Here is a 26762-nt window from a genome sequence, read left to right on the forward strand (position 1 = left end):
CTGTCTGGGGAAAAAATATCGGGTGTTGTCTAAATTGATTAAAGGCATGATACATGGAATTCAGTGAATTGTGCCATAAGCCATATGGCATTTATTTTAATGTAACTATTAATTTCAGAACAACGGTTGTACTGGTTTGTTTCCTGTGGAGAACTAGAGTGAACAGAATTCTTAGTTAGTAAAGTAGTGTCTGAAACGTAACCAAACCGAGACATCTTGGGAACATTTATTAGACCTAACCTTATTACTATGTAGACATGTAAATCAGATGTCTATATTCAGAGGTATTAAGATGACATGACTCTGACTAAGTATGGATTTAGGAATTTAAATTAAAAATATTTACTTAAATATACAGAATTAAATGGATAGTATATGTGAACAGACCAAAGAGAGAAATGTAAAGCTAAAATGAAGCTAATGCATGAAGCCAAGAAATGTACCAAATAGGCCCCTTTAACTGGGTGGAGGGGGGTAAGTTACAGAAATAAGCTTTGATTTACCTTTTTAAATTCACTTCCTCGCCCTTGGAAGTTCTTTGGCACTTCCTTGCATGGATCTTACTATTATATATCTGATGGCATTATTTCTGTACAGTATGTTACAACTTATTCATAATTACAAAAAAGGACTTTAGAAGAATGTTAGCTGCAAAGTGAAGCCCTCAAGTTCGGAAATGCCAACATTAAGGTTTCCAGTGCAACTTGTGCTTATGCATTTTTTTCCACAGAGCCTTGTGGGCATTTAGCATATTGCTGGATTTAGTTTAATTTCAGCTTTGTAGTCTGGTTCACCATTAAAGATTCAGATCTCTATATAAATTGTGATTTCCAATTTTTCTCTTCAAATGGGGGACAGTTTTTGCTTCACTAATAATTAAGGCCCCAACCCTACCTACTTAAAATGTTATCATAAGTCTTGCAGCATTTCTTTAATTAAAAGCCCCAGCTCTTGGAGTCTTGTGATTATGTGAGAATATGTTTTCTTTTTTTTTTTATGTTTCTAGCCCTCATGGTTACTGAGAGAAGCTGGCAATTCACATGCACATCAAACCTATATAAACTCAAAAACCAGTTGGGCAAATCAAGACACGCCCCCATGAATGGCTTCCTTAAAGCAATGTCATGGTTTTGGGAGAGAGCCTGACTCATGATTTTTGAATGCTTGGGGTTGGCAATGCTGCATAACTTTACTCATATGAAAATTCCCACTGAAGTCTGAGAATTCTTATGTGGGTAAAATTACCCAGGTGCTTAGTTGTTGCAGGACCAGGGTGTAAAAAGATGTCCGATTTGATCTGTGCAAAAAATTAAAAACTAATGGCTTTTTCCGTATACTAATTTTAAATCAGTAGTTGGTTAGAATTGGATGTAATCTCTCTTTTCTAAACAAACGGTGACTATAATTTATTAATATAGTGTTAAGCAAATAATTATCTGGGCTGTGTCTGATGTAATTAATGTACACCTGAGAACATCTAAGAATAATTTCTGAAATATTGCTGCACTGAGATTCTGTGGCTATAGTTTGATCTTTTTTTAGGTTTTTTTTAGTTATCTTCATATTTCATTGGAAGATGCAATAAAATACAAATATGCAATCCAGCCATAATTATGACTGAGGCTTTGCATTTCAGTAAAGGGAGATTTTTTTTCAATGATTGACAAAACAGTTAATTTACAAGACAGGAGGCGAGGGATTAGGAGTGAAGAGATCTGAATACTATTTCTGGTTCTGCCAGAGGTTTCTTGCGTGACCTTGGGCAAGACGCTAATTTTTTCTTCATCAATTTCCCATATGTAAATGGGGATAACATTTACCTACAGCATAAGGGTGTTGGGGAAGCTTTAATTCATAAACTTTTGAAGAGCACTGAGGTTTGGAAAGTAGTACAGAAGTGCAAAGTACTGTATAACATCATTGATAGTAGTCTTATCAAACTGGTCTTTGCTGCAGGAATTGGGGAAATTCTGGCAATTGCAAAACTAAGTTGAAAATGACATTGGTCTAAAGTTTGTTGTTGTTTTTTTGAAGATATTCCCATAGAGGGAATACCTGCTTTTAGGAGCAAAATTTAACCTATCCTAAAATTACTGTAGGGAAGTGAGAATGTCTTGTGGATTCTCTTTGTGTATTTTATTTTAAATTTTTGAAAAAGAACCTATTTATTTGTGAAGTATAGGCAATTATGTAAGTCATTACTGTGCACACAGCAGAAATGCAATATTAACAGTTATAAAAATGGAAATTAATACTTTTTCAAATCTAAGTGGGCAAGACGAAATAAAGATAGTTTTTGGAAGACACACTAAAGAAGTTCCATGTCCTCCCACTGCCCTTGAGTGTCAACACTTCTATGGTGGCAGCTGCTCCTTCCCCACTCTGGGTGTGCCATTGTGCCTCAGTTTCACTTACTATGTCCAGAGGTAACTCTCACACTAGGTGACTTTCCCCTCTTGGGGTCTGCTAATTTAAGCCATAACTAGAAAACAAACAATTTAATATGGTTGGTCCTATTCACACGAGCTAGACAGGCCATATTAGAACATGAGTTGGAGGATAAGGTCTTGAATGGTGGTAGGTTTTTGAACCCTGTTCTCTCTCAAGTGCATGATCTTGCCGGCACCCGAATAATGCTGGTGAATAAAAGTTGCTGCTGCTGCCCTAGACAAACAGCAGTCAGCAATTGCTGCTACTACTGTACAAAAATAACTACTAAATAGAGGTAGAATTTTGAAATTTTATATTCCCTGTCGAAGATATTACAGACTATTTGCTAAGCAGTTAAATAAGACGCAGTTTATAATGTAACTGAGTATCTTACCAATCAACATCTTATGAAGCTTACATTTCTTTATCAGATTTTCTTGATCATGAGTCTTAACTTCTAAGGTAGGTTTCAGAGTAGTGTTGCATTCAGTGTGGTGAGCATTTATCTTTATCTGTCGTGTATTTTCCATCATTACAGCACAATGATCTGCAAGATCAACCTGTGACAAAACTTGTCATTTTGGATTAGTTGCTGAAATGAAGAAATGGAGTTTTTGTTTTGGAAGGATATAACTTCATGTTTAGAAAGACTTAAACAGTTGTACTAATTGTGGAATTTTTATTCCTAATTGTGGACTGAGAATCAGTTGTTTCTTTTGTTCTTTCCTGTTACTAAATGTTCTTTAAATGGTGCAAAAGCTAGTGTTAATCTTTCCAATTATTCTTGTTTCTTTTTCTACTTTTATTAACACTACCCCAAAAGAAAAGGTAGTAATTTACTAGTGTGAGAATTTTGTTTAGAATTTTAAAATATAGCTAGTAACTTGATCTGAAGGCAAAAGCCATAGCTTTCTGGAATGTACTTACACATATACATTTTCTTCATTCATTGGTTATGTTTAAATTTTGGTAGTGACTTGACTAAATTTGCCTTAGGAATTACCGTGAAAATTGCCAAGTAAAAATCCATCCCCATTGAGGCCAATGAATGTTTTGCATTGATTTCACTGGGGCCAGGATTTCACCCAGTTATTACAATGAGCCAAATTCTCTTCTGAATTATACCAGTGCATACCCTTCTGAGGTCAATGGGGTTAAATTAGTGTAACTGAAAATAATTTTCCTTGCTTCATCTAAAATTTCAAGCCTTAAAGGTAACTATTCTGCTTCAATTATGAAGAGATGAAGAAGGTCCACAGGCAAAACAATAAGTTTTTTATTTTTAGTCAACAGTGTCTATGTTTATCTTTTTATAGGTGGAAAGATCTCAAATTGTGTCTGTTATGAGTGAAGTGTTACTGTGCCTGAAATATTGCACAAGTAATTATTTGCGATGGCTTAGAAATTTTAATTTAAAAACAAATCAAAGCAAGAGTAAAGGCATCACTTTGTTAGGAGAGGATTTTATGGATCAGGAAAGCTCATAATGGACTCCCATAACGTAATTTACTTTGTCATTCTTTTGGAAGGTGAAAACCCTTTTTCCTTTTGTTGTTGTTCAAATATGCTGGTAACTGGGGTTTACGTATATCACCTTCTGTCAAGAAACTATCTGTAGTTCAAGTATCCTTTGTAAAAATGCCTGTTCTCCTAGCTCATCATGGTAGGCAACATATGCCAGATACTTTCAGACTTTTCTTTGGTCTTTTGTTTAGACAGATGTTAATTTTGCTGGAATTTCCTTTTCTTTCCTCCTTCACTTTTCTATGTTTAACTTTATTGGTACCAAATAGTATCATCTTAAATCTAGGTCTGTAATTTTCTCCATTGTGACCCTAGCTTTTCAGAGAAGATATAAATATATCATAGAATCTGTACTGAAATTTTGACAAACAATCCCTTGATTTTGGCTTTGTTCTAAAAAAACACTGAAATCAATGGGAATCAGCCTATTGACTTCTGTGAGATATGGATCAAGCCCCTTCGGAGAAAATGTTAGAGTGTGTGTGTGTGTGTGTGTGTGTGTGTGTGTGTGTGTGTGTGTGTGTGTGTGTGTGTGTGTGTGTGTAAAATTTTTTTTAAAACATTTTTTTTATTCATGATTACTGTGGATAAGCAATAGCCAAGATTTAATTTTTATAGCATTTTAATTTTATCTGTATTTAGTATCAGCTTTGCTCTTACTGACATCATGAAGGCTATTTTGGCTCTAGAGTTTAAACACAGTACAGAAACTTTACCATGTGGATGTCCACAGTCTTGACGAACCATGAAGGCTCTGAAGAACTGATATGGTCCTGTTTTTAAGAAACAAAAGCAAGTATCCTGTGTCAGCTAAAATATATGCAAGAACGCAAACACTCCAGTAGCTGTAAAGCAATCAGAAAATTATCCTAAAATAGTAATAAATGTAGTTTCTAAAATCAGGGCATTTATTAGGCAAGACATTCTTTATATTTGCACAATTCTAGGAGAAGTCATGTTACTGCAGATCCAGGATCCCTAGCCTTCATTGGCATTACCTACCTTAGAAGGCAGCTGACAACACAGAGAAGGCAGCTGACAACACCAGAATTGCCGGGTAGTGATCGATGTATCGCGTCTCGTCTAGACACGATAAATTGATCCCCAAATTGATGCCTGTACTCCACCTCAGCAGGAGGAGTAAGCAGAGTCGAGGGGGGAGCCACTGTGGTTGACTCACTGCCGTGAGGATGGCCAGGTAAGTCGAACTAAGATACTTCGACTTCAGCTACGCGAATAGTGTAGCTGAAGTTGTGTATCTTAGTTCGAACCCTCCCTCCCCCCCAGTGTAGCCCAGGCCTAAAATATGTCTACAGTGCAGTTGAAGAGGGGTGATTGCAGAATGTGTAGACCAGACAGGGTACCGAAGCAGTGAAACCACAGCAGGATGGACTTCAGTGTGAATTAGCTGTCCGAATAAGTACCTAGACTTCTGAGCAGGCTGGTATAATGTGTGCTGCCGCAGCTTCGCTGCTGTTAGTATCTGTTATCTAATTAAAGCTAGCTCAGGTATGTCTACATGTGCTGCAATTACCCCCTCTCCTTCCACCTCTCGATTTCAATGTAGACTTACCCAACATGAATGAAGCTCTGAATGAACATTGCTGTGCTGATATCTAAGATTAATTTGCTTCCTAAAAGGAAATTTTAGAGAGGTTGGTCCTGTCACCATAGTTTAGATTGAAGTGAGCTTCCCATTATTGACTTGATCCAAGGCCCATTGAAAACAATGGGAACCTTTTCTTTGACTTCAGTGGGCTTTAGGTCAAACCCTCTAAGCCCTATTTTCACAATGTTCTTTTTGTTCTGAAGTGTATACAAATCTTTTCTGAGTGTTATCGGTGGTTAAATTTCACCTTCTTGTGTGAAATCGTGACCCTGGTGAAGCCAATGAATGTTTCAGTGGAGCCATGATTTCATCCCACCAGTCTTACCTATCTTTTTTTAACAGTGTTTTAGAGTGAGTGTAGCAATCAGTATAGTGAGTGAGTGAGTAGCATGAACATAGCATCAGTCAACTCATTTGGTTATTGTGGCTCCATTGTCACCAAGGAAAGAGGTTGCTAACATGAAACATCAAATCAGTAAGGACTACTGGTATTTATGCATGCACTTTGGAAGCTAATGCCACTTGGACTAAGATGCATATCTATCAAGCAGCTCTGGCTTTTGTTCTTTTGTGTGGGTCTGAAACCTTGGCCACCACAGAGATACAAATGCGCCAGCTGGATGCTTTCCACATAAAACAACAATGACCTTTTGAAGGCATATGGTGGTTTCATCACTTTACAAACGAGGATGTCGGGCATCAGACCTACCAGCCTCCAGCATCTTCCCAAGTGACTCAATGCTGGCTCAGGTGGCTTGGCCATCTGCTTTGTATGCCAGAGTCCATACCAGCCAGACAGTTTTATGCATTTGATCCAATAAAAGCTAGATGGAGAAGACCTCACTGATGGCCTTCCACACACTGGAGGGATGTGGCTTCTGACCTTGCTCACCTCAGCCTTGATATAGAGCAGGACATAACAATGTCAGAAGACCTGGATCACTTGCAATGGGTGATCCGAAGTGTTTGCTCTGTTCTCCATGAGTAGGAGTATGAATGAATGTAGCAATCAGTTCTGAGGCTTCATGAAGCGGGCACACTCTAAAGGTGGTTGTTCTGTATTTGTACAGCTCCTAGAACAGTGGTGTAACATTAGGGGTAGTCAGTTATTTTTATTAATGTCTAAATTTCTTGGTCACGGTATAGTCAGGGTCCAGACTCCATAGATAATAATACAAAAATACTAATAATGATGACTATCATAAGTAAAAGGATTTTGCAGTTCGTTCAAAAGTGTCTAGTGATTTGGCCCACGGTCTGTCTATTGACTACCTCTGTTGTAGCTGTTCATAACTGGGGCTTCTAGGTGCTGTGATAATACACATAATTATTAATAAGTAATTTTAGGTCTTAAACTGCTGATTTATGTGGAAGACCTTCATTTAAAAAAAAAAAAGTAACATGAGATCAATCCTAATTCCATTAAATCAATGGCAAAATTCCAGTTTGTTTTAATGGAGGCATAATCAGATCCTATGTGCATCCAGCACAATCTGAGTTGAAAGTTACACATGTATTTCTTGTTTCTGCAGAGAATCCATCTTTTCAAAAAATAAAATAAAATATCCACGTAAGGAAAATCTGTAATTTTATACCCTCTGCTTAATTCATTTTGTGTGTGTGTGTGTGAGTTTAACCTGGAAGGATCAGTACATAAAAGCATGAAAAACTATGGTACTGTATATTTTGCACACCTTGCATCTGTTGTTTGTAATCATTTAATAAGATTTAAGACCTTCTACCTAAGGGTATGAGATTATATTTTTGCTACATTGTTGGTTAACTTGCCCTTCTGAGCAAATTTTATGGCCCATGGCTGCTGAAATTCTTACAGTACCTGGGGGCAAAATGCTTAGCATAGTTTGCATTCCAGGCACAGCACAACTGGGTGTGTTGTGAATTGCTAGGGCATTAGGATTAAGCACTAAACTGTGTATTAGGCAAAATCTTCATGTTGGAGAGAAAGCAAATGAACTACAGCATTGAGTTTAATTTAGAAACATAGTGCTTTCAGGTCGCTGAGATTTTCCTCTTTTGTTGTGGTAATGCATGTTTAAATGCCATTCAGTTTTCCAGTACCTGGGAAATTCAAAATAAATAAATTTGATGTTTTCAGGTCCTCCCACAGATTTCTCTAGAATCTAAACCTTCATTTAAAAGTGGGGGAGAAGAAGAGTTTTTATCTCTTTTGTTTGTAAATGACATAGGTACGTGAAAGATGTCCTGGGATCTAAAATTACATTACTAGGGAAAGTTGTTCCATAATTGTCCACTGTGGTGTTTCTTGCTCCTTCCTCTGAAGCATCTGGTGGTAGCTGCTGTCAGACACAGGATACTGGAGTAAATACACCACTAGTCGGATTTGGCATGGCATTTCCTATGTTCTTATGTAAGTATCCTTGACAATATACTGGATGTTGTCTTGCAGTCTGACTGCAGACTCAATAATATCACTGTCATATGTTACATATATATGTCATATGTTAGCTTCTGTAATTCATCTCGCTGGTATTGACCTGAAGCATAAATAGAAAAGGAGTACTTGTGGCACCTTAGAGGTGCATCTGATGAAGGGAGCTGTAGCTCACGAAAGCTTATGCTCTAATAAATTTGTTAGTCTCTAAGGTGCCACAAGTACTCCTTTTCTTTTTGCGAATACAGACTAACACGGCTGCTACTCTGAAACCTGTAGGCTTAATGTGATTGTATTTTTTTATATAAGTTTGCACTGTAGCCTTTGGCGTGTGCTTGCGTTTTTCCATCTAAGTTTTTTAAAATTTAAAATTGCACTTTTGTTGGAGAAAATAAGATAAAGTAGTGACCCACTGTGTGGTTTTTTGTTTTTCCTTTTTGGCTAACCTTGAGTAGTTGCGATATCCTGATCTGTGGGGTAGTGGCATATTTCCTGGTTGTGCAATTCGATATGAACAACAGTAGTTTCTGAGAGACATTACGTTGTGACAAAGCAGGTAACCTCCAGGTACTCATTTGACATGGGATTCCTTTAACATCTCATATCTTCTGTGAATGTCAAAATGGAGTCCCCAGGCTAATTGCTGTAATTGTGTGGATAGCTTCTTAGCGTTCAGTTAAAGTTAGGGAAATAAATGGCACTCTGCTTCACAACGTCAAATTTTATTTTAAAAATGTGACCTTATAAATATTTATTTTTAAAAAATCAGGCTACATGATGCTGGTTACATTTCTATGTAAATGTATTGACTTTTTATTTTATTTTTTTTTTATTACCTCATGGGAAACTTATGAGACTTCTTGTTTAGAAACCACTGAAATTAATGGGACTGTTCAGGTAAGGGTTATATCAGTTGCCATAAAGGCCTAACACAGTGTCCATTAAAGTCAGTGGAAGATCCAGGTGTCAGCTTTCTTATAACCATTGTTTTGTGTCTTCCCCCAACCAAAAAAACGATGTAATAATATAAGAATAGCAGTTTTGTCTATAATAAATCCCAAATTTCACCATTGCCTCAGTAGACAATTGCCTGAAGTTCCCAGAAGTAGTTCATATTATGGAAAGATCATACTTGGAGTTTATATTAGCAAATGGTTGCTATTATTACTATTATTAGTATTATGGTTGCTTGAATATTTTGCACGCAAGTTACTTTTAAATTGTCTCCCTCGTTTCTCTTCCATGGAAGCTATGCTTTCCAGGCGTGGGGATTAATTATTACTTTTTCTAGGAGAAACTGCAGAATTTCTCCTCTCGTGGGTACAGCTGAACACATTAAACAGAGTCCTCATGTCTTTCAACTGCAGTTGACATGTGGCGACAGTCTAAATAATGAGGGTCATCGGACAAATAGTGCACAAAGTGTAATTTTATGTAAAATGAATTTCTGTAAACTGGCTGCCATTTTGTATAATCTCAGTTTCATTAGTCTGCATTTTTATGTAAACAATCCACAGCAGAATAAGAAAGTGAGAACTTCAGGGGCACTGAGTTGCACCACTGAAGTCAGTGAGAATTTTGATATTACAGATTTGGTCTGTGCAAGGGAGAGGTAAATTTAGTTTAAATAAGAGATGGTTGGAAGGGATGTAATTCACTGACTCACTTCAAACTGATTTTTATATATAGGTGGTCTCTTGACAATGGCTGTAGGGAGATGCTGTTGAAGATGATGAAGAAGCTTAAGTCTTTCCTTCTTTCAGGTTCTTGCTTGAATGAATGATGGGCCTTTTCCCTATATCAGCCAGAGAGAGCTGTTATGATGCTGATGGTGCGAATGCCATATTGGGCCTACATCCTGCAGTTGTTTCTTGGTTAAAATGACATTAATAAGTATTTTTATCTGAGTGAGGACTGCATGATCAACCCCACTGTATTTTATAAGGACATTTCTTCCTTAAGAGATAACAGCATTGGATGGTGAGTCAGCCAACAAAGACAATTAACAAAGCAGTAAGCTAAATAAGGACTTTTCTCTTAACCACCAGCTATTCTGAGCATGAAATGTTCCTAGTCCTCACTGATCTTTCCAGCTTTTTAAAAACAAAAATTACTTAAATAGAAGACTGTACTCAAAACCCATCCTATTTCTGTGATTTTACCAGAAAGTTACCTCAAGCAACAGCTCTGGCTTAACATTTTAAAACATGCGTGTAGATGATATATTAAAATGTGTGCACATTCTTTATTGAATCCTGCAGGGAGTGGAAACGCATTAGCATAGTCTTTCTTTGCTCAATGACCATTGCGACCCAGACTTGTGGAGTAAAAAAAGTTTGCCTCTGCAGCAGGTTTATGAAAGAAGATTGTCCCTCCATAGAACTAAGGCCTGGTCTACGCTGGGAGGGCGGGGAGAGGAGGAGGAGGATTGATTTAAGTTATGAACGTGAACAACTTAGCTAAAGTCGACGTACTTAGATCTACTCACCGTGGTGTCTTCGCTGCGGTGAGTCGACTGGTGACGCTCCCTCGTTGACTCTGCCTGCGCTTCTCGCCCTGGTGGAGTACTGGAGTCGACGGGAGAGCATGTGGGGGTCGATTTATTGCGTCTAGATTAGGTGCGAGAAATTGACTCCTGCTGGATCGATCACTGCCCACTGATCTGGCGGATAGTATAGACATACTCTAAGAAACTACTGTTTTTATCAAAGAAGGCTTATAGATATTTTTGAACCCCTGAGCCCTCTGTGAGTTTAGTAGCTGTACTTTTTTCACAAGTGCAGTTAAAGAACCAACAGTGGTCTCCTCCTATCTTCTGTTTTTCAAGGATTTATAACTTTACCATAAAAATTGCCATGAGCAAAATTTGGCTGAAGGCTTATTTTTGTACTATATCTGAAAAAAAAATTAGCTATTTAAAAAATATGTTTCATAGTAGAATTTGCAAGTTGTCACTCAGGTGTATTAGACAAGTGCCTTTACATGTATTGTAGAGCTCCCACATCGTCATTTCTCTTCATTGCTGACCCACTTTCTTTGCCTCTCCATGATACACCCTCCCTTCTTGGTTTTCTGCACCTTCCTCTTTTTTTCTCTATCAACTCTGCCCTTCTTTCTCCTGATTTCTCTCTCCTTCTGTCTCTTCTTTCTTTCTCCGCTCCCAGATTCACTGCTTCTCCCTTGATTCATCACTACCTTCACTGATGTTCTGTGCTTCTTTACAGGCAGTCACGAAACCATATCAACAGCCTGGAGTTTGGATGGAGGGATGGTTTTGTCGTTAAATCACTGGGACTGGATTTTGGGAGATCTGGGTTCGTAAGCTGGCTTTATCACAAAATAACCATGTGACCTTGAGCAGGTCACGCAACCTCTCCATGATTCAGTTTGGCATCTGTAAAATGGGGTTAATAATATTTTCATATTGTCTATTTATATTGCAATTTGTTGGGTTAAGGATGACCTCTCATTATGTGTTTGTACATTGCCTAGCACAGTGAAGCCCTGATGTTGGTTGGGGTTCTTAGATGCTATTGGAATGCAAATAATAATGGAGAAATGGAGACTGGACTGAAGAGACCTAGTAAACTGGTCTCTTCCACAGTGAAAAGCCTAAACAACAACCTGAAGTGTCTTTGTGGGAATACACATTGATACGTTAATTTATTTAGTGAATGTGTGCCTTACACATTTTTTCCACCAATTTCATGATGATTTCTTAGGGCACAGATTTAACTTCCCTGCTTCTGCAATTGAACTATGTGCAGACTTAGGAGTGCCTGAGCCCTCATTATCACAATTGGGTTTTACTGGGCAATTTTGTGGTACTTGTGTAGGTGGTGAATGAAGAGTGTATGCTATGGTGAGGGGTTGTATGTGTTTGGGGTTATTGTGTGTACTGGTTGTGTTGTGTCAGTGGTTTTGAAGAACTGTAGCCGTTGGACCAAGTAGTGCACCGTCTGTGCAGTCTTTCTCATACAACCACTGAAATTTTTGCAAGCAAACTAACGGTAGCATAAGGTTGGTGATTGGTTGAGCTACCTCTAATATAACAGTAGTCTAGGATTCTTGGCATGGCATAGCTATTGCATGGGTGTAATTTGTAAAGTCCAATTGGCTTAGAACTGAAAAACTGGACAGGAACAGACCATGAATCCGAGTGATGATTGAATCCTAGTGATATTCTGAACAAAAAGAAAAGGAGTACTTGTGGCACCTTAGAGACTAACAAATTTATTAGAGCATAAGCTTTCGTGAGCTACAGCTCACTTCATCGGATGCATTTGGTGGAAAAAACAGAGGAGAGATTTATATACACACACACAGAGAACATGAAACAATGGGTTTATCATACACACTGTAAGGAGAGTGATCACTTAAGATAAGCCATCACCCACAGCAGGGGGGGGAAAGGAGGAAAACCTTCCATGGTGACAAGCAGGTAGGCTAATTCCAGCAGTTAACAAGAATATCAGAGGAACAGTGGGGGGGTGGGGTGGGGGGGAGAAATACCATGGGGAAATAGTTTCAAAAACAGACTCCAACGAGAGACTGCTGAATTGGAATTAATTTGCAAACTGGATACAATTAACTTAGGCTTGAATAGAGACTGGGAATGGATGAGTCATTACACAAAGTAAAACTATTTCCCCATGGTATTTCTCCCCCCCACCCCACCCCCCACTGTTCCTCTGATATTCTTGTTAACTGCTGGAATTAGCCTACCTGCTTGTCACCATGGAAGGTTTTCCTCCTTTCCCCCCCCTGCTGTGGGTGATGGCTTATCTTAAGTGATCACTCTCCTTACAGTGTGTATGATAAACCCATTGTTTCATGTTCTCTGTGTGTGTGTATATAAATCTCTCCTCTGTTTTTTTCCACCAAATGCATCCGATGAAGTGAGCTGTAGCTCACGAAAGCTTATGCTCTAATAAATTTGTTAGTCTCTAAGGTGCCACAAGTACTCCTTTTCTTTTTGCGAATACAGACTAACACGGCTGCTACTCTGAAACCTGTCATTATGCAAGGCACTGAATTTAGCCGTATAGAGTGGAAATCTGTCAACTTCATGAAAAAACTCGCACAGATACAGACAGACATCATCTTCCCCTCCAAATGCAAACAGATGGACATCATACCGAAAGGACTGAAGGTAAAAAATCCATTACAATCTACATACCACACAGACTATGCTGACAGCTTGTGCCACACACTCTCAAGGAAACTGCGGAACCACCTGATTAACATCCTCTACAGCAAACAGGGAAAGATTAAGAATGAGCTCTCAAAACTGGATACTCTCATAAAGAACCAACCTTCCACACAAACTTCCTCGTGGCTGGACTTTACAAAAACTAGACAAGCCATTTACAAAACACACTTTGATTCTCTACAAAAGAAAAAGGACACTAAGCTATCTAAACTACTATATGCCACAAGGGGCCACAACAATGGTTCCCGTAACCCACCCAGCAATATTGTTAATCTATCCAACTATACTCTTAGCCCAGCGGAAGAATCTGTCCTATCTCAGGGCCTCTCCTTTTGCCCCTCCACCCCCACGAACATGATACAGTTCTGTGGTGACCTAGAATCCTATTTTCGACGTCTCAGACTCAAGGAATATTTCCAACACACCTCTGACCAACATATTAACCCACAGAGACCTTCCTGCCAACACTACAAAAAGAAGGATTCTGGGTGGACTCCTCCTGAAGGTCGAAACAGCAGCCTGGATTTCTACATAGACTGCTTCCGCCGACGTGCACGAGCTGAAATTGTGGAAAAGCAGCATCGCTTACCCCATAACCTCAGCCATGCAGAACACAGTGCCATCCACAGCCTCAGAAACAACTCTGACATCATAATCAAAAAGGCTGACAAAGGAGGTGCTGTCGTCATCATGAATAGGTCCGAGTATGAACAAGAGGCTACTAGGCAGCTCTCCAACACCACTTTCTACAAGCCATTACCCTCTGATCCCACTGAGAGTTACCAAAAGAAACTACAGCATTTGCTCAAGAAACTCCCTGAAAAAGCACAAGAACAAATCCGCACAGACACACCCCTGGAGCCCCGACCTGGGGTATTCTATCTGCTACCCAAGATCCATAAACCTGGAAATCCTGGACGCCCCATCATCTCAGGCATTGGCACCCTGACAGCAGGATTGTCTGGCTATGTAGACTCCTTCCTCAGGCCCTTCGTTACCAGCACTCCGAGCTATCTTCGAGACACCACCGATTTCCTGAGGAAACTACAGTCCATTGGTGATCTTCCTAAAAACACCATCCTAGCCACTATGGATGTAGAAGCCCTCTACACCAACATTCCACACAAAGATGGACTACAAGCCGTCAGGAACAGTATCCCCGATACTGTCACGGCTAACCTGGTGGCAGAACTTTGTGACTTTGTCCTGACCCATAACTATTTCACATTTGGTGACAATGTATACCTTCAAATCAGCGGCACTGCGATGGGTACCCGCATGGCCCCACAGTATGCCAACATTTTTATGGCTGACTTAGAACAACGCTTCCTCAGCTCTCGTCCCCTAATGCCCCTACTCTACTTGCGCTACATTGATGACATCCTCATCATCTGGACCCATGGAAAAGAAGCTCTTGAGGAATTCCACCATGATTTCAACAATTTCCATCCCACCATCAACCTCAGCCTGGACCAGTCCACACAAGAGATCCACTTCCTGGACACTACGGTGCTAATAAGCGATGGTCACATAAACACCACCCTATATCGGAAACCTACTGACCGCTATTCCTACCTACATGCCTCTAGCTTTCATCCAGATCATACCACTCGATCCATTGTCTACAGCCAAGCGCTACGATATAACCGCATTTGCTCCAACCCCTCAGACAGAGACAAACACCTACAAGATCTCTATCATGCATTCCTACAACTACAATACCCACCTGCTGAAGTGAAGAAACAGATTGACAGAGCCAGAAGAGTACCCAGAAGTCACCTACTACAGGACAGGCCCAACAAAGAAAACAACAGAACGCCACTAGCCATCACCTTCAGCCCCCAACTAAAACCTCTCCAACGCATCATCAAGGATCTACAACCTATCCTGAAGGACGAGCCATCGCTCTCTCAGATCTTGGGAGATAGACCAGTCCTTGCTTACAGACAGCCCCCCAATCTGAAGCAAATACTCACCAGCAACCACACACCACACAACAGAACCACTAACCCAGGAACCTATCCTTGCAACAAAGCCCGTTGCCAACTCTGTCCACATATCTATTCAGGGGATACCATCATAGGGCCTAATCACATCAGCCACACTATCAGAGGCTCGTTCACCTGCGCATCTACCAATGTGATATATGCCATCATGTGCCAGCAATGCCCCTCTGCCATGTACATTGGCCAAACTGGACAGTCTCTACGTAAAAGAATGAATGGACACAAATCAGACGTCAAGAATTATAACATTCAAAAACCAGTTGGAGAACACTTCAATCTCTCTGGTCACTCGATCACAGACCTAAGAGTGGCTATACTTCAACAAAAAAGCTTCAAAAACAGACTCCAACGAGAGACTGCTGAATTGGAATTAATTTGCAAACTGGATACAATTAACTTAGGCTTGAATAGAGACTGGGAATGGATGAGTCATTACACAAAGTAAAACTATTTCCCCATGTTTCAGAGTAGCAGCCGTGTTAGTCTGTATTCTCAAAAAGAAAAGGAGTACTTGTGGCACCTTAGAGACTAACAAATTTATTAGAGCATAAGCTTTCGTGAGCTACAGCTCACTTCATCGGATGCATTTGGTGGAAAAAAAAAAAAAAAAAAAAAAAAAAACCCATGGTATTTCTCCCCCCCACCCCACCCCCCACTGTTCCTCTGATATTCTTGTTAACTGCTGGAATTAGCCTACCTGCTTGTCACCATGGAAGGTTTTCCTCCTTTCCCCCCCCTGCTGTGGGTGATGGCTTATCTTAAGTGATCACTCTCCTTACAGTGTGTATGATAAACCCATTGTTTCATGTTCTCTGTGTGTGTGTATATAAATCTCTCCTCTGTTTTTTTCCACCAAATGCATCCGATGAAGTGAGCTGTAGCTCACGAAAGCTTATGCTCTAATAAATTTGTTAGTCTCTAAGGTGCCACAAGTACTCCTTTTCTTTTTGCGAATACAGACTAACACGGCTGCTACTCTGAAATCTGAACAAAAAGGGCTCTCAGCCACACTTGTAGCTGTTTCCATTGCTTCATTCTGCTCAACAGGAATTCTGTGCTTCAGAGTGACACACAGACAGGTGTCAATCATGGAATCTTACAAAAAAGATAATACATTTCTGTGTTGAATGCTACTCTGAGCTTACTTAGTGGGAGCATTTGTGCCTAGTACTGTGGTGCATTGGTAGATAGCATTCAGTGTGTAAATTTGGTGTTAGCTCAGTTTTCACTTTAACTTTTCAGTTCATCTTCAATAACCTGTTTTGCATAGCTTAGGCTGAAATTCCATCCTTAACCTGTGTTAGCTCATGTTCTGTGACATTTATTGTTCTGAGGCTCAGTTATAGGCAAGCACATGGGCAAAAAGGTGTGGCTTGCTGGAAAAATGGCATTTCTGACTTAACTCTTAATTTCTGGGTGATTTTAGTTTAAGATGAATGAGTAATAATAATTTAACCGTCTTTGTATAAGAGCATATTTTACATTTTTGTTTAAGTCGTCACAGTTTGTATACAACAGCAGTTTATCAAGTTAAGTTAGAACTGGACAATTGAATATGCAAACTGGAGTGATGGAGAGGGAGAGAAAATAACTAGAGTGAGTGTCTATACTCTGGGGTAATGAGAATGATGACTCAAAATAAAAAGCTGTCTCTTTATCCCAGGGGTCTGATATGTGGTAGAGTAACTAGATCTCATGCATTATTCATCGCCATCAGCTTCTGCTGTGACGTAGGTGTTTATCACATGAGTGGTGCCTTGGATTGCGGCGGAAAAGGTGAGCGAGAGCTGACTACTCATTTCCCAAGGCTGCCTTTCTCCAATATAATCTGGTCTCTCAAGTATGGTAGGTCTGCCCAGAGAATCAGGACATTTGGGGGATGTTTTTCTCTCAAATAAACATTCTACAGCTGCATCTCTAATCACCTCATGTCGAGGTGCTTGCTCTCTGCCATCTACATAAGAGTGAGCCCTCAGGGCTTTATTCCTCACTCTTGCTTTCAGGCAAACAACAAATTCTGGATTTGTTTCTCACATTTATTAAAATATTTGTCTATCCAATTAGATCTTGCTATATTTTGTGAGCTGGCAAGAGCTGGATTTTTAGCTGAAAACTCCAAGACCACTTTATTCATGGATTTTTTGATTAAAGTTACTTTATTTCCACTTGTTTTTATTTCTCTTGAATTTTGATTTAGCATTCAGAGTCTTTCCAAAGCAGAATTGTTTTGCTGCTGAGGTGGAAACAGGGAGTCTTTTCATAATTGAGGCTTTTGTGGGCTCTGAAGCCTGGATCACAAGAGACAGATGGAAGCAAAATAAGGCCTGGCTACCATCCATCCACTGGGAAAATGTGTATTGCAGTGGTTCTCAAGCTGTGATCTGTGGGCTACTCTTGGTTTGGGGTGCTCTTCCATGTGGTCCATAAGCTGCTTTTTACAGTAATGATTCAGTTGGCCTGTCTTTTAAAGATTACGGGGATGGTTTTGCAACATTTTCTCCCTGTCTTTTTTTTAATTTGTGGTATTGTAGTCCATGTTGAGCTGCAGTCACATTTGTGGATGATACCAGAATTGAAGAAAAATGATAGACCCAAACTTCAAAATGACTAAGAGAGACTAGAGTAGTGGGGGGGTGTAGGCAAGGAGGGGATACTCTAATTTAATTAATGTAAAGCCCTACATCCAAAAAGGGGTAATTAGCACCAATACAAAAAGCAGGGAATGCAATAAAGTAGCTATGAACTATAGCATCAGAGTGATTTGTTTTTCATCTTGTCTCAGAGTCATTCATAAATAACGTAGTACTCCAGTTCCTTCAGGGAAGGAGTGAAATTTGGAATGGGAGGTTGTCTTAATAAATGGGCCACAATATGAAAAGATTGAGCACCACTAGTGTATTGCTTTCTATTTGATGTGTGCACCAAGACCTTCAAACAGAATAGCAGCTATGTTTCTGAAACAGCCCTCACACCTTGAGTAGTTGGTTCAGCCTTAGGAAGCTTGATTTAATTAATAATGGAAACTTTGACTCCCAAGGCTGGTGTCTCAAAATGTATTTTCTTAACTTCCTTTACTAGTAGAACATAATAACTAAAAGCAGCAGAGTCAGCCTGATGGTGTAATGATTTATCGTGTGCTATTATATGGGTAAATCAGAATTTGAGGATTTGATTGATTGCACACAATCTGGCAGAACCAGGGTGATCTGGCGTCAGCACTTTATTGCTGTGAATAAAAAACGTACCTGCCATTTTCTTAGGGAAGCAGATACTGAGTTATGAAAGGGGATTAACCCTACAGTCTCTCATTTTGTACTGTGGTGCTACAGGAGAGAGTACATGATCTTGTGCATGCTGAGGTGTATGCGTTAGTGCCCGATCAGATGAGACAAGTTCAGCGTCCTCCCTGGAAAACTAGAACAGTGCCCTGTCAAGCAGGAGTGTTTTGAGGTAATGAAGGGAAGGCAGGGGTGAAGAGAGGAAACAGTACATGAACATGCAGCTTTTCAAGAATGTTTGGATCAATGCTCCTCTTCCCCTCTACTTTAGCTCTGAAATTTGTGCATAGAGCACCTGGCATCTTCTTTTGCTCCAATTCAGACTTTAAAGCAGTTGAAGAGCATGGTGGTGTCGTGTGATGGACAGTCCACTGTACACCCATGTCAAGGATCTAGGTTTGTGAGTGCCGGTCTTTACCGGTAAGTAACATCGGCATAGCTATGTCTCTCGGGGGTGTGAAAACTCCACACCCCTGAGAGACGTAGTTAAGTTGATATAACCCCCAGTATAGACAGTGCTAGGTCAATGGAAGAATTCTTCTGTCGAACTAGCTACTACTTCTCAGGGAGGTGGATTATCTACAGAGATGGGAGAAGCCTTTCCATCGCTGTAGTAAGTGTCTATACTGAACTGCTGCAGAAGTGTTCTAAGCATAGACATAGCCCGAGTGACCCACTCTTCTGGACAGTAGGTCCAACTGTGGATCTAATCCAGCTCTAATTGGGGTTTATGTGTAAAGCAGCACAAAATGGAGAAATTACAGTGATTTTATTGTTTCATGATATTTGGTATTTTTCTTAAAGTCCTGCTCCTTGACCATTTGATTATGTGAGAATCTCAGTTTTAATTTACAAACAAACAAAATCCTGTGTTTCTAGTCCCCATGATTTCAGAGACAAACTTGAAAACGTGAACCCGAAAGGCCCAAATCCAGAAAAACTCCAAATTTACTATTTTAAAAAAATCTCATGATTTTCGAACTTTTGGGGTTAGGATTACTGAAAAGTGTTTGTAAAACATATAAATAAAATAATGCCTACTCTGAAATGCCTCGAACGTTTCAGCCACTGTTGCACAAAAGGGAGATTCTCCTTAGTATATGTTGAACTAGGGTAGGGAGAAATGAAAGCCTGTTTTCAAAAGTTAGTGTGTTAACTACAACAAAAATTAGTGAGGGGAAGAAAAACAGCACAAAATAGATTCTTTCTTCTCCTTTAGCCCCTCTAGGTAGCAAAATGTATTAATATGTAAAATGCTTGTTTTTGAAGGTTTGTCTAATGTTTAATGAATATTTGGCACAGGCTGCTCTCAGAGAAGCCGAGCATTTTTTCCAATGAAAAAGGCAATATTAGAAATGACAGGAAATTCTTCAGGCTGTGACAACAATTTTCCTTGTCCTTAGCTTTCCTATAATTCTTTTGAGTGTAGAAGTTATAGGTTTACTCTTCATTATGTTGGAAGAGTCCTTTGCTTATGTCAAATTGAAATTGAATTTGTTAATGTATCTGGCAGGATCCTGTATGAGGAAATAGTTGAGTTTGTATGAAAATAGTTAAAAATAATTCTTGAAACAAAACAAACAAACAACCCAAATAAAAAACCTCTACAACATTTAGAACTTAAAATAATAAATTATTCAAGGGAAATGAGAGAGCAATTCATCCTCCAAATAGATCCAGTAGCTGTTAAGTATTGACAATATGTGGACACACTCCTTCCTCCATTTTATTAATTTTGGAGGGAAATTTTTTGTTCATTAGAAGAGTGGAAGAAAAAAAAAATCTCAGCACAGTTGCAATATCCAGAGTCAATTTCAAATGTGGAGATTCCAGGCTACTTAAACAGAAAAGTGTGTTCCATTTTGATAATAACATATATTGTGTGTGTGTGTGTGTGTGTGTGTGTGTGTGTGTGTGTGTGTGTGTGTGTGTGTGTGTGTGAGAGAGAGAGAGGTTTGTGTACATATCTATTTGTATAGATACTGCAGACAGGAAATATAAAAAAAAACCACCCTCATAGAATAAGTCATAATTATAGCTCAGATTTTAAAAGCACAAAAGTCAGGAAATCTAATGTTATGGTTTCCAGAGCCACTGGAACCCTGCCAAAGTGCCATACGTGCAGTATGTATTAATTTGGCAGATTTATGATTACTGTGCAAGCCATAATTCCCTTCACAAGTTCCTTTCCTCCTGCACAGACATATGATATAGGGAACTATTACAGGGGTAGAGGGAGGGTTCAGAGGTGTCATTGTCCCTCTTAACAGTTGTTGTGTTCCCTGGTGCCACCAGACTGTGCCCCTGCTATCTTTCCACAAAACCTTCTCTTTGACGGAGAAAGCACAAGAGAATTGTTTTATTTACCACAGACAGTATCTCAACAATGACCTCTGCTGGAACACTGGTTATCTGCTCTTCATCGGACATCATCAGAGAAATACCTACAGCTGCCTTACAGGGGTTATGAACAGAAACTGCTATTTAAAAATAAAGACCCAGATTCTCAGCTGATGTTGATTGGCATAGTTCTATTTCAGAGTAGCAGCCGTGTTAGTCTGTATTCGCAAAAAGAAAAGGAGTACTTGTGGCACCTTAGAGACTAACAAATTTATTAGAGCATAAGCTTTCGTGAGCTACAGCTCATGAAAGCTTATGCTCTAATAAATTTGTTAGTCTCTAAGGTGCCACAAATAGTTCTATTGAAGTCAATGGAACTACGCTTATCTATGCTAGCTAAGAAAATGTCTCAAGTTTCCTTTTCTTCCTTTCTCTTAAAACCAGATGAAGTTTCACTGCCACAGAACATATTATTTTTACGAAATATAGTTAGAAAGAAAAATACATGGAGAATAGCTGCAGTGGTTCCTTCATCAGCAAATTTCATCTTAACCTCAGTTAAGTCACACTAATTTGAGAAATAGGTGTGGAGCCTATATCTCTGCATATAGAATTACCCCACTGTTTATTGGGCATTGAGAAAGTGATCTTTGTTCCACCATCTTACAGTGGTTATGGCTGCCAAATCTTAACCTTGCCATCTGGTTCTTACTGAAATTCAGTAACACATACAGGGGTCATCTTCCATGCTGTCATTTCGGTATCGCTCAATGGCTCATTCATTTGGGCTACAGGTTTCTTTGACCACTGAGAATCCCAGTTTTTGAAAACATTTTGACTGATTTTGAGTTTTCTATAGTTTCCTTACACTTCTCCAGAGAAGGGAATCCCCTTAATGCGGAGAGTGATGAATCTCTTAAAATCAGAGGTAGCCATCTTTATAAGTATGTTCTCCAAGTCACTCTAGTTGATTTGTAGCAATATGTACTTAGCCTTCCAGTTTGGTCATTTGTGAGGGCTAAGTATTGCTAATTTGTTTTCTATGGAGGATATCAATAACTGCATATTATCTGTCTTCCAATGTACTGCTTCTTATAAAGTCTTAATTGAATTAACTTGGCTTGTGTGGTCTGGGAGACTGACCTTGCTGCAGCTTTGACTATCTGGGATCCCATTTGGGAGTTTAAGGTTTGTAGTCGGGGGCAAAAAAAGATGTTTTCTCCTCTTCCCTCCTCCACTAATTGTTTTCAAACCTGCCCAATTCAGAGGTGCTGTAAATAATGGTGTAAATGACGTGCGGGAAGGTGTGTGTATACTGCAGGCTTGGAGAAGAGGACTATAGCCTGAAGAGTAGCCAACAGGAGGATATAAGATGGAGTGTGCATTTACACCCATTTCAGGAACATACACTATTATTTCTGGCACCGTTGAATTGACCCAGTGTATCTTGACAAAGCTTTGCTTTGTGATTTGCTGCCAAATATTATTGCCCTTTCTTGGAAAACTCTGAGAAATTTTTGAAAAGGTCAGTTCTGTTACTAGCTCTGCAGATGGTGTGGTGAGCCATCATTTAATAGCGCTCCCTCCTCCTTAGCGCTCTCCACACCTATCTTGTTTATCTTGGTTTTTAAATTCAAGGTGATGAATGTAATTACACCACATTATGGGTGCACTTTCCAAATTTAGTGAAATTTCAACAAATCTGTCATTGGCTAACTATGAAAGTGATGGTGGGAAAATCCTAACTGGTTTTCTTGTGCACTCGGTGTTTCTTTGTTAAGTATGATGTTTTGCATCTGCAGTGCTTCTTTGTTCTGCTGTCTACTAATGAAAATAATCCTGAATTGAGAAGTGTTGGTGTTAATCTTGTTTTATAAATTTTCAATCACAACAGATTTGTTTAAGCCTTTTTTTTTTATTTCTTCCATGTTTAGTTTTAGACATTAAATGAATTTTAATCAACTGGCCATTTTTATTTTTAAAAAATTATTGTTGTAAGGTCTGTAGTTTGGTTGGGCTCGGTGTATAGTAGGTTGGGTTTCATCTTTCAAACATGGAGGGCTAAACTTGATGGTCTTCAGGCTTAGGCCTCTGTTTCTGCAAACATACATGTGTAACTGTTCATACTCATGAGTAATCCCCTTGAAATCATTACTCGTGTGTAAAGTTGAGCAAGTACACAAGTATTAGTAGGATTAGGTCATTAGCTCTTATCCTCGAACAAAAATGTTTTCTGTATGTGGACTTAGTCAAAAACGGAGAGAAATTTTCGGTCACCTGCTGATAGCTTGAAGTTTCATTGACGTATTGCATATAACCTAGTATTTTTAAACACTGAAGACTACTAATCTTGTTAATTATGGATTTCAACTGATGGATCAGGAAGTTGGGCAGTTTGTTTCTCTTCTCTTTTTTTCCTGTAAACATGAATGGATGAAATGCTCTGTAGAATTAACTAAAAAGTGAATTTGAAGTTCTATAATTAGAAATAATGACAGGTTTCAGAATAGCCGCCGTGTTAGTCTGTATTCGCAAAAAGAAAAGGAGTACTTGTGGCACCTTAGAGACTAACAAATTTATTTGAGCATAAGCTTTCGTGAGCTACAGCATCCGATGAAGCTGTAGCTCACGAAAGCTTATGCTCAAATAAATTTGTTAGTCTCTAAGGTGCCACAAGTACTCCTTTTCTTTTTAGAAATAATGAGTTTCATTATTGACCTTTTTCTTTGAAACTTCTTAGGAGGGGTGATACCATATTTTTTTTTAAGTTCATTTTGCATTGCATCAAGTTTAGAACAAGATTTTTCCATCTCTTTCTGTGTGACTAAGAAGATAAAAGTTCTTGTAATGTCAGTCATCTCTTGAAAATGATATGTTGCATTTTGGTACTTTGCGGGGTTTATAGTAAATGGACTTCTAAGAGAACAAGAACGCTTTAAGATGGACATGAGAGGTTTCATTTCTCTTTTAAAAACAGACAGAACTTTGGTTTGATTTAGAGTTCTGCTTTTGCTGAAGAAAAAATGTATTTTTGTTGTTGGTGGTACTTTACAACAGTGCAGTGAATAAGATTTTGATCTTCAGGTCTATCGAATTTACATTCCAGACTGCCTGGCTCCAGATATAAAGTAGAAATAGTAACTTCCTACCTAGAAATCTAGTTACTTTGAACATGTGTTTTCTTGTTGTAAAATAAGTATCTGTTTTGTGTAGATCTATTGTTGTTGGGTTGTCTAGGGGGTTCTCGGGACAATTTTTTTGATATCCTCAGAGTATAGCCACGCTTTACTAAAATACTTAATTAGCTTTAGGAAAAACAAATAAATATGTGCATATACATGTCCAGGTTACTGAAATGTATTTATTGCTAGTTAGTAAGTCTGTTTGTGAAAAGTGATATTGACAATGTACAAGTATCATTTTTCACAGCAGACTTACTCAGCCCTGCCAAGCCTGGAGACAAATTAAGCCCTGGATGGGAGGGTCGGGGAGGCAATGGGGTGGGTGGATGGGGGGCCAGTGGAGGCAATGGGGAACGGGGCCTGAAGCCCCGTGACCAGAGCCTGCTGCCCTACCACCCCAGGGCTGAAACCCAAACCCTGAGCCCCACTGCCCTGAGGAAGGTGGGGAACTCACCAGCTGTCTGCTCCTCCAGCGCTGTGCCCCAGGTGTCTCAAGGAGGGGGCAGGGACCAACTCCTGCTAGCAGCCCCAGCAATCAACACCAGACTGGTGCATGCAGGAGCACCAGCGAGGGGGAAGGGCCGCTACTTTGTCCCCCTTCCCTCACAGCCCAGGAGGCTGTGGCCACAAGAAAAGCCCCTGATGGTCGCATACACCACAGTGGCTGCACTTGAGAAACGCCTAGTATTTGTGGTAGAAAGAATCCTTGTTTCTGCAACTGTATTAGATAATCAAGATTCCAGTATATTTTCAGGTTTCAGAGTAGCAGCCGTGTGAAGTGAGCTGTAGCTCACGAAAGCATATGCTCTAATAAATTTGTTAGTCTCTAAGGTGCCACAAGTATATTTTCAGTACTCAAAAGCCTCACCCTTTATCATTTGTCTAGAGTTGGAGAGACCATACTGTTGGGGTCTGGACTGATATACAGTGTACAGATTGCAAGATTACTGTTTCCAAATACATTTACTCCTTTTCCAAAAATAGACTAATTGCTTGGTTCCTTTAAGAACCAAACCAAAAACACTTTTAATGTTATGTTATAAACCTGTGTTAGTGACTTTGCCTTTTTCAGAGTTTGGTATTTATCTGTGTTAATTTTTAAAGGTGCACATTTTATTTTCATACTGATTCTTAATATTGGGGAAGGGAATTGTTAATTTTATTTTAAAAACATATGGAGTATGGGAAAGAATACAGACATCTGTAAAGTGGTGTGGAGATGGAGATAATTTAAAAGGTCATTTGTCCATTTGAGTTTACAACTACTATAGCTTATGTGCCTTAGATTAGATCATTGTGTCTCATACAAGCTTATGCTCAAATAAATTTGTTAGTCTCTAAGGTGCCACAAGTATGCCTTTTCTTTATACCAACCTATGATTTCTCCTGTAGGAGACATAGTACTAGCGACATGTATAAATTGAAGACCCTTCTTTCTGAGTTACTATATAATTATAGATCCAGGGCTCTCTTTACCTCCATTCTTCCCCCATTCATCCAAGGGAGTGCATTTTTAATGTGGATGCTTTCCAAGGGGACCTATGAGTAATTGCTGTAGTGGATCTCAGACAACTTACTGCATTGCTTTCTAAGTCCAGCGGAAGCCACTGGTTTGAGCTACCCTGCCAACTGTTGTGTTGCTGTAACAACTCTCATCTTCAGGAGTTTAGCTGTTTTTATTTACTCCTCCTCAGCTCACTGTTTAGAAGAGCTTTTGGATACCTTCGGGCTTGTATGTGACATACTTCTGTTTTCCCCCCAGCATTTATAGGTTAATTTCTTCAGCGTGTGTCCTCAGAGAGTGAGTGCTGCTGGTGGTAGTGGCAAGGGCTGAAGAAATCTGCCATTCCATACAAGCTTTCCACCAAAGAACTGGGGAGAGTAAGTAATTTTTTTGTTTTATTTTCTGCACTCATATTGCATCAGCTTTCAGGCATTCAGGAGTATGTTTCTTCCTCATTGAGAGGGAAGTGAGTGGTGACTGACTCAGGATACAATCTTTTTATACACAATATGCATGTACTTTCTGTGTAATGCTTTTGAATAAAGACAAATGAAAGCAACAAAACTCACACAGATGAGACAGCCCTTTCAAAGCCCGATTAAAACCAGCTGTGGGTATATGGGCTTGTCTACACTCACAGATTGTGCCATTTTAACTATACTGGGTATGTTAAAGCATTACAAGCCCCTAGTGTGGTATAAGAGTGCTGTATACTATATACCAGTATAGTTTATTCCCCTTCTCATGCAGGAATATCTATACTGGTGTAAGGCATCCTTATACTGATATAATAGCATCCATGCCAGCGGATGGACTGGGTTAACTATTGTGGTTTTAAAAAAAAATTACACCCCTAACTGAAATAGATATACTTGTATAAAATTTATCTGTAGACTAAGATTACGTTCCCAGTCAGATTGTGGTTTCTATCTTTGGCCTTGTCTAGAATGGGAAGATGAGTGACTGTTTAAAACCTATTGGTTAACACAAGTTAGTTAATAACATTTTAAACACTACTTAGCACCTACTAAGAGAGAGAAACTGTGATATTTAAAAATGCTTTAGTTAGTCAGGATTGGGTAGATCTTAGTACTGACCACAAATGGCTAATGTTTAACACTGTCTAGGCCTATATAGGGGCTAAGTTAAAAATTACACATTTACATCACCAGTCATTTTCTAGAAGTGCTTTCTCTGCCTTAACTCCCTCCCAAACACTTGAAGGGCTTGTGTGATAATTATGCCACTGTAGCACTATAGTCTA

At 39.3% G+C, this 26762-nt stretch overlaps 1 protein-coding gene across 1 annotated transcript in view; it reads left to right on the plus strand.

Moving 5' to 3' along the window:
* APBB2 (amyloid beta precursor protein binding family B member 2) overlaps nucleotides 1–26762 on the plus strand; it is a 343888-nt gene that overhangs the window by 84295 nt on the left and 232831 nt on the right. Inside the window, exon 2 of the mRNA XM_038400116.2 lies at nucleotides 25757–25875. The gene's annotated coding sequence lies outside the window, so the exon portion shown is untranslated. The remainder of the gene's footprint in view (nucleotides 1–25756; nucleotides 25876–26762) is intronic.

Source organism: Dermochelys coriacea, chromosome 4 (assembly GCF_009764565.3).
Source record: "Dermochelys coriacea isolate rDerCor1 chromosome 4, rDerCor1.pri.v4, whole genome shotgun sequence".
Classification (NCBI taxonomy): Eukaryota; Metazoa; Chordata; order Testudines; family Dermochelyidae; genus Dermochelys; species Dermochelys coriacea.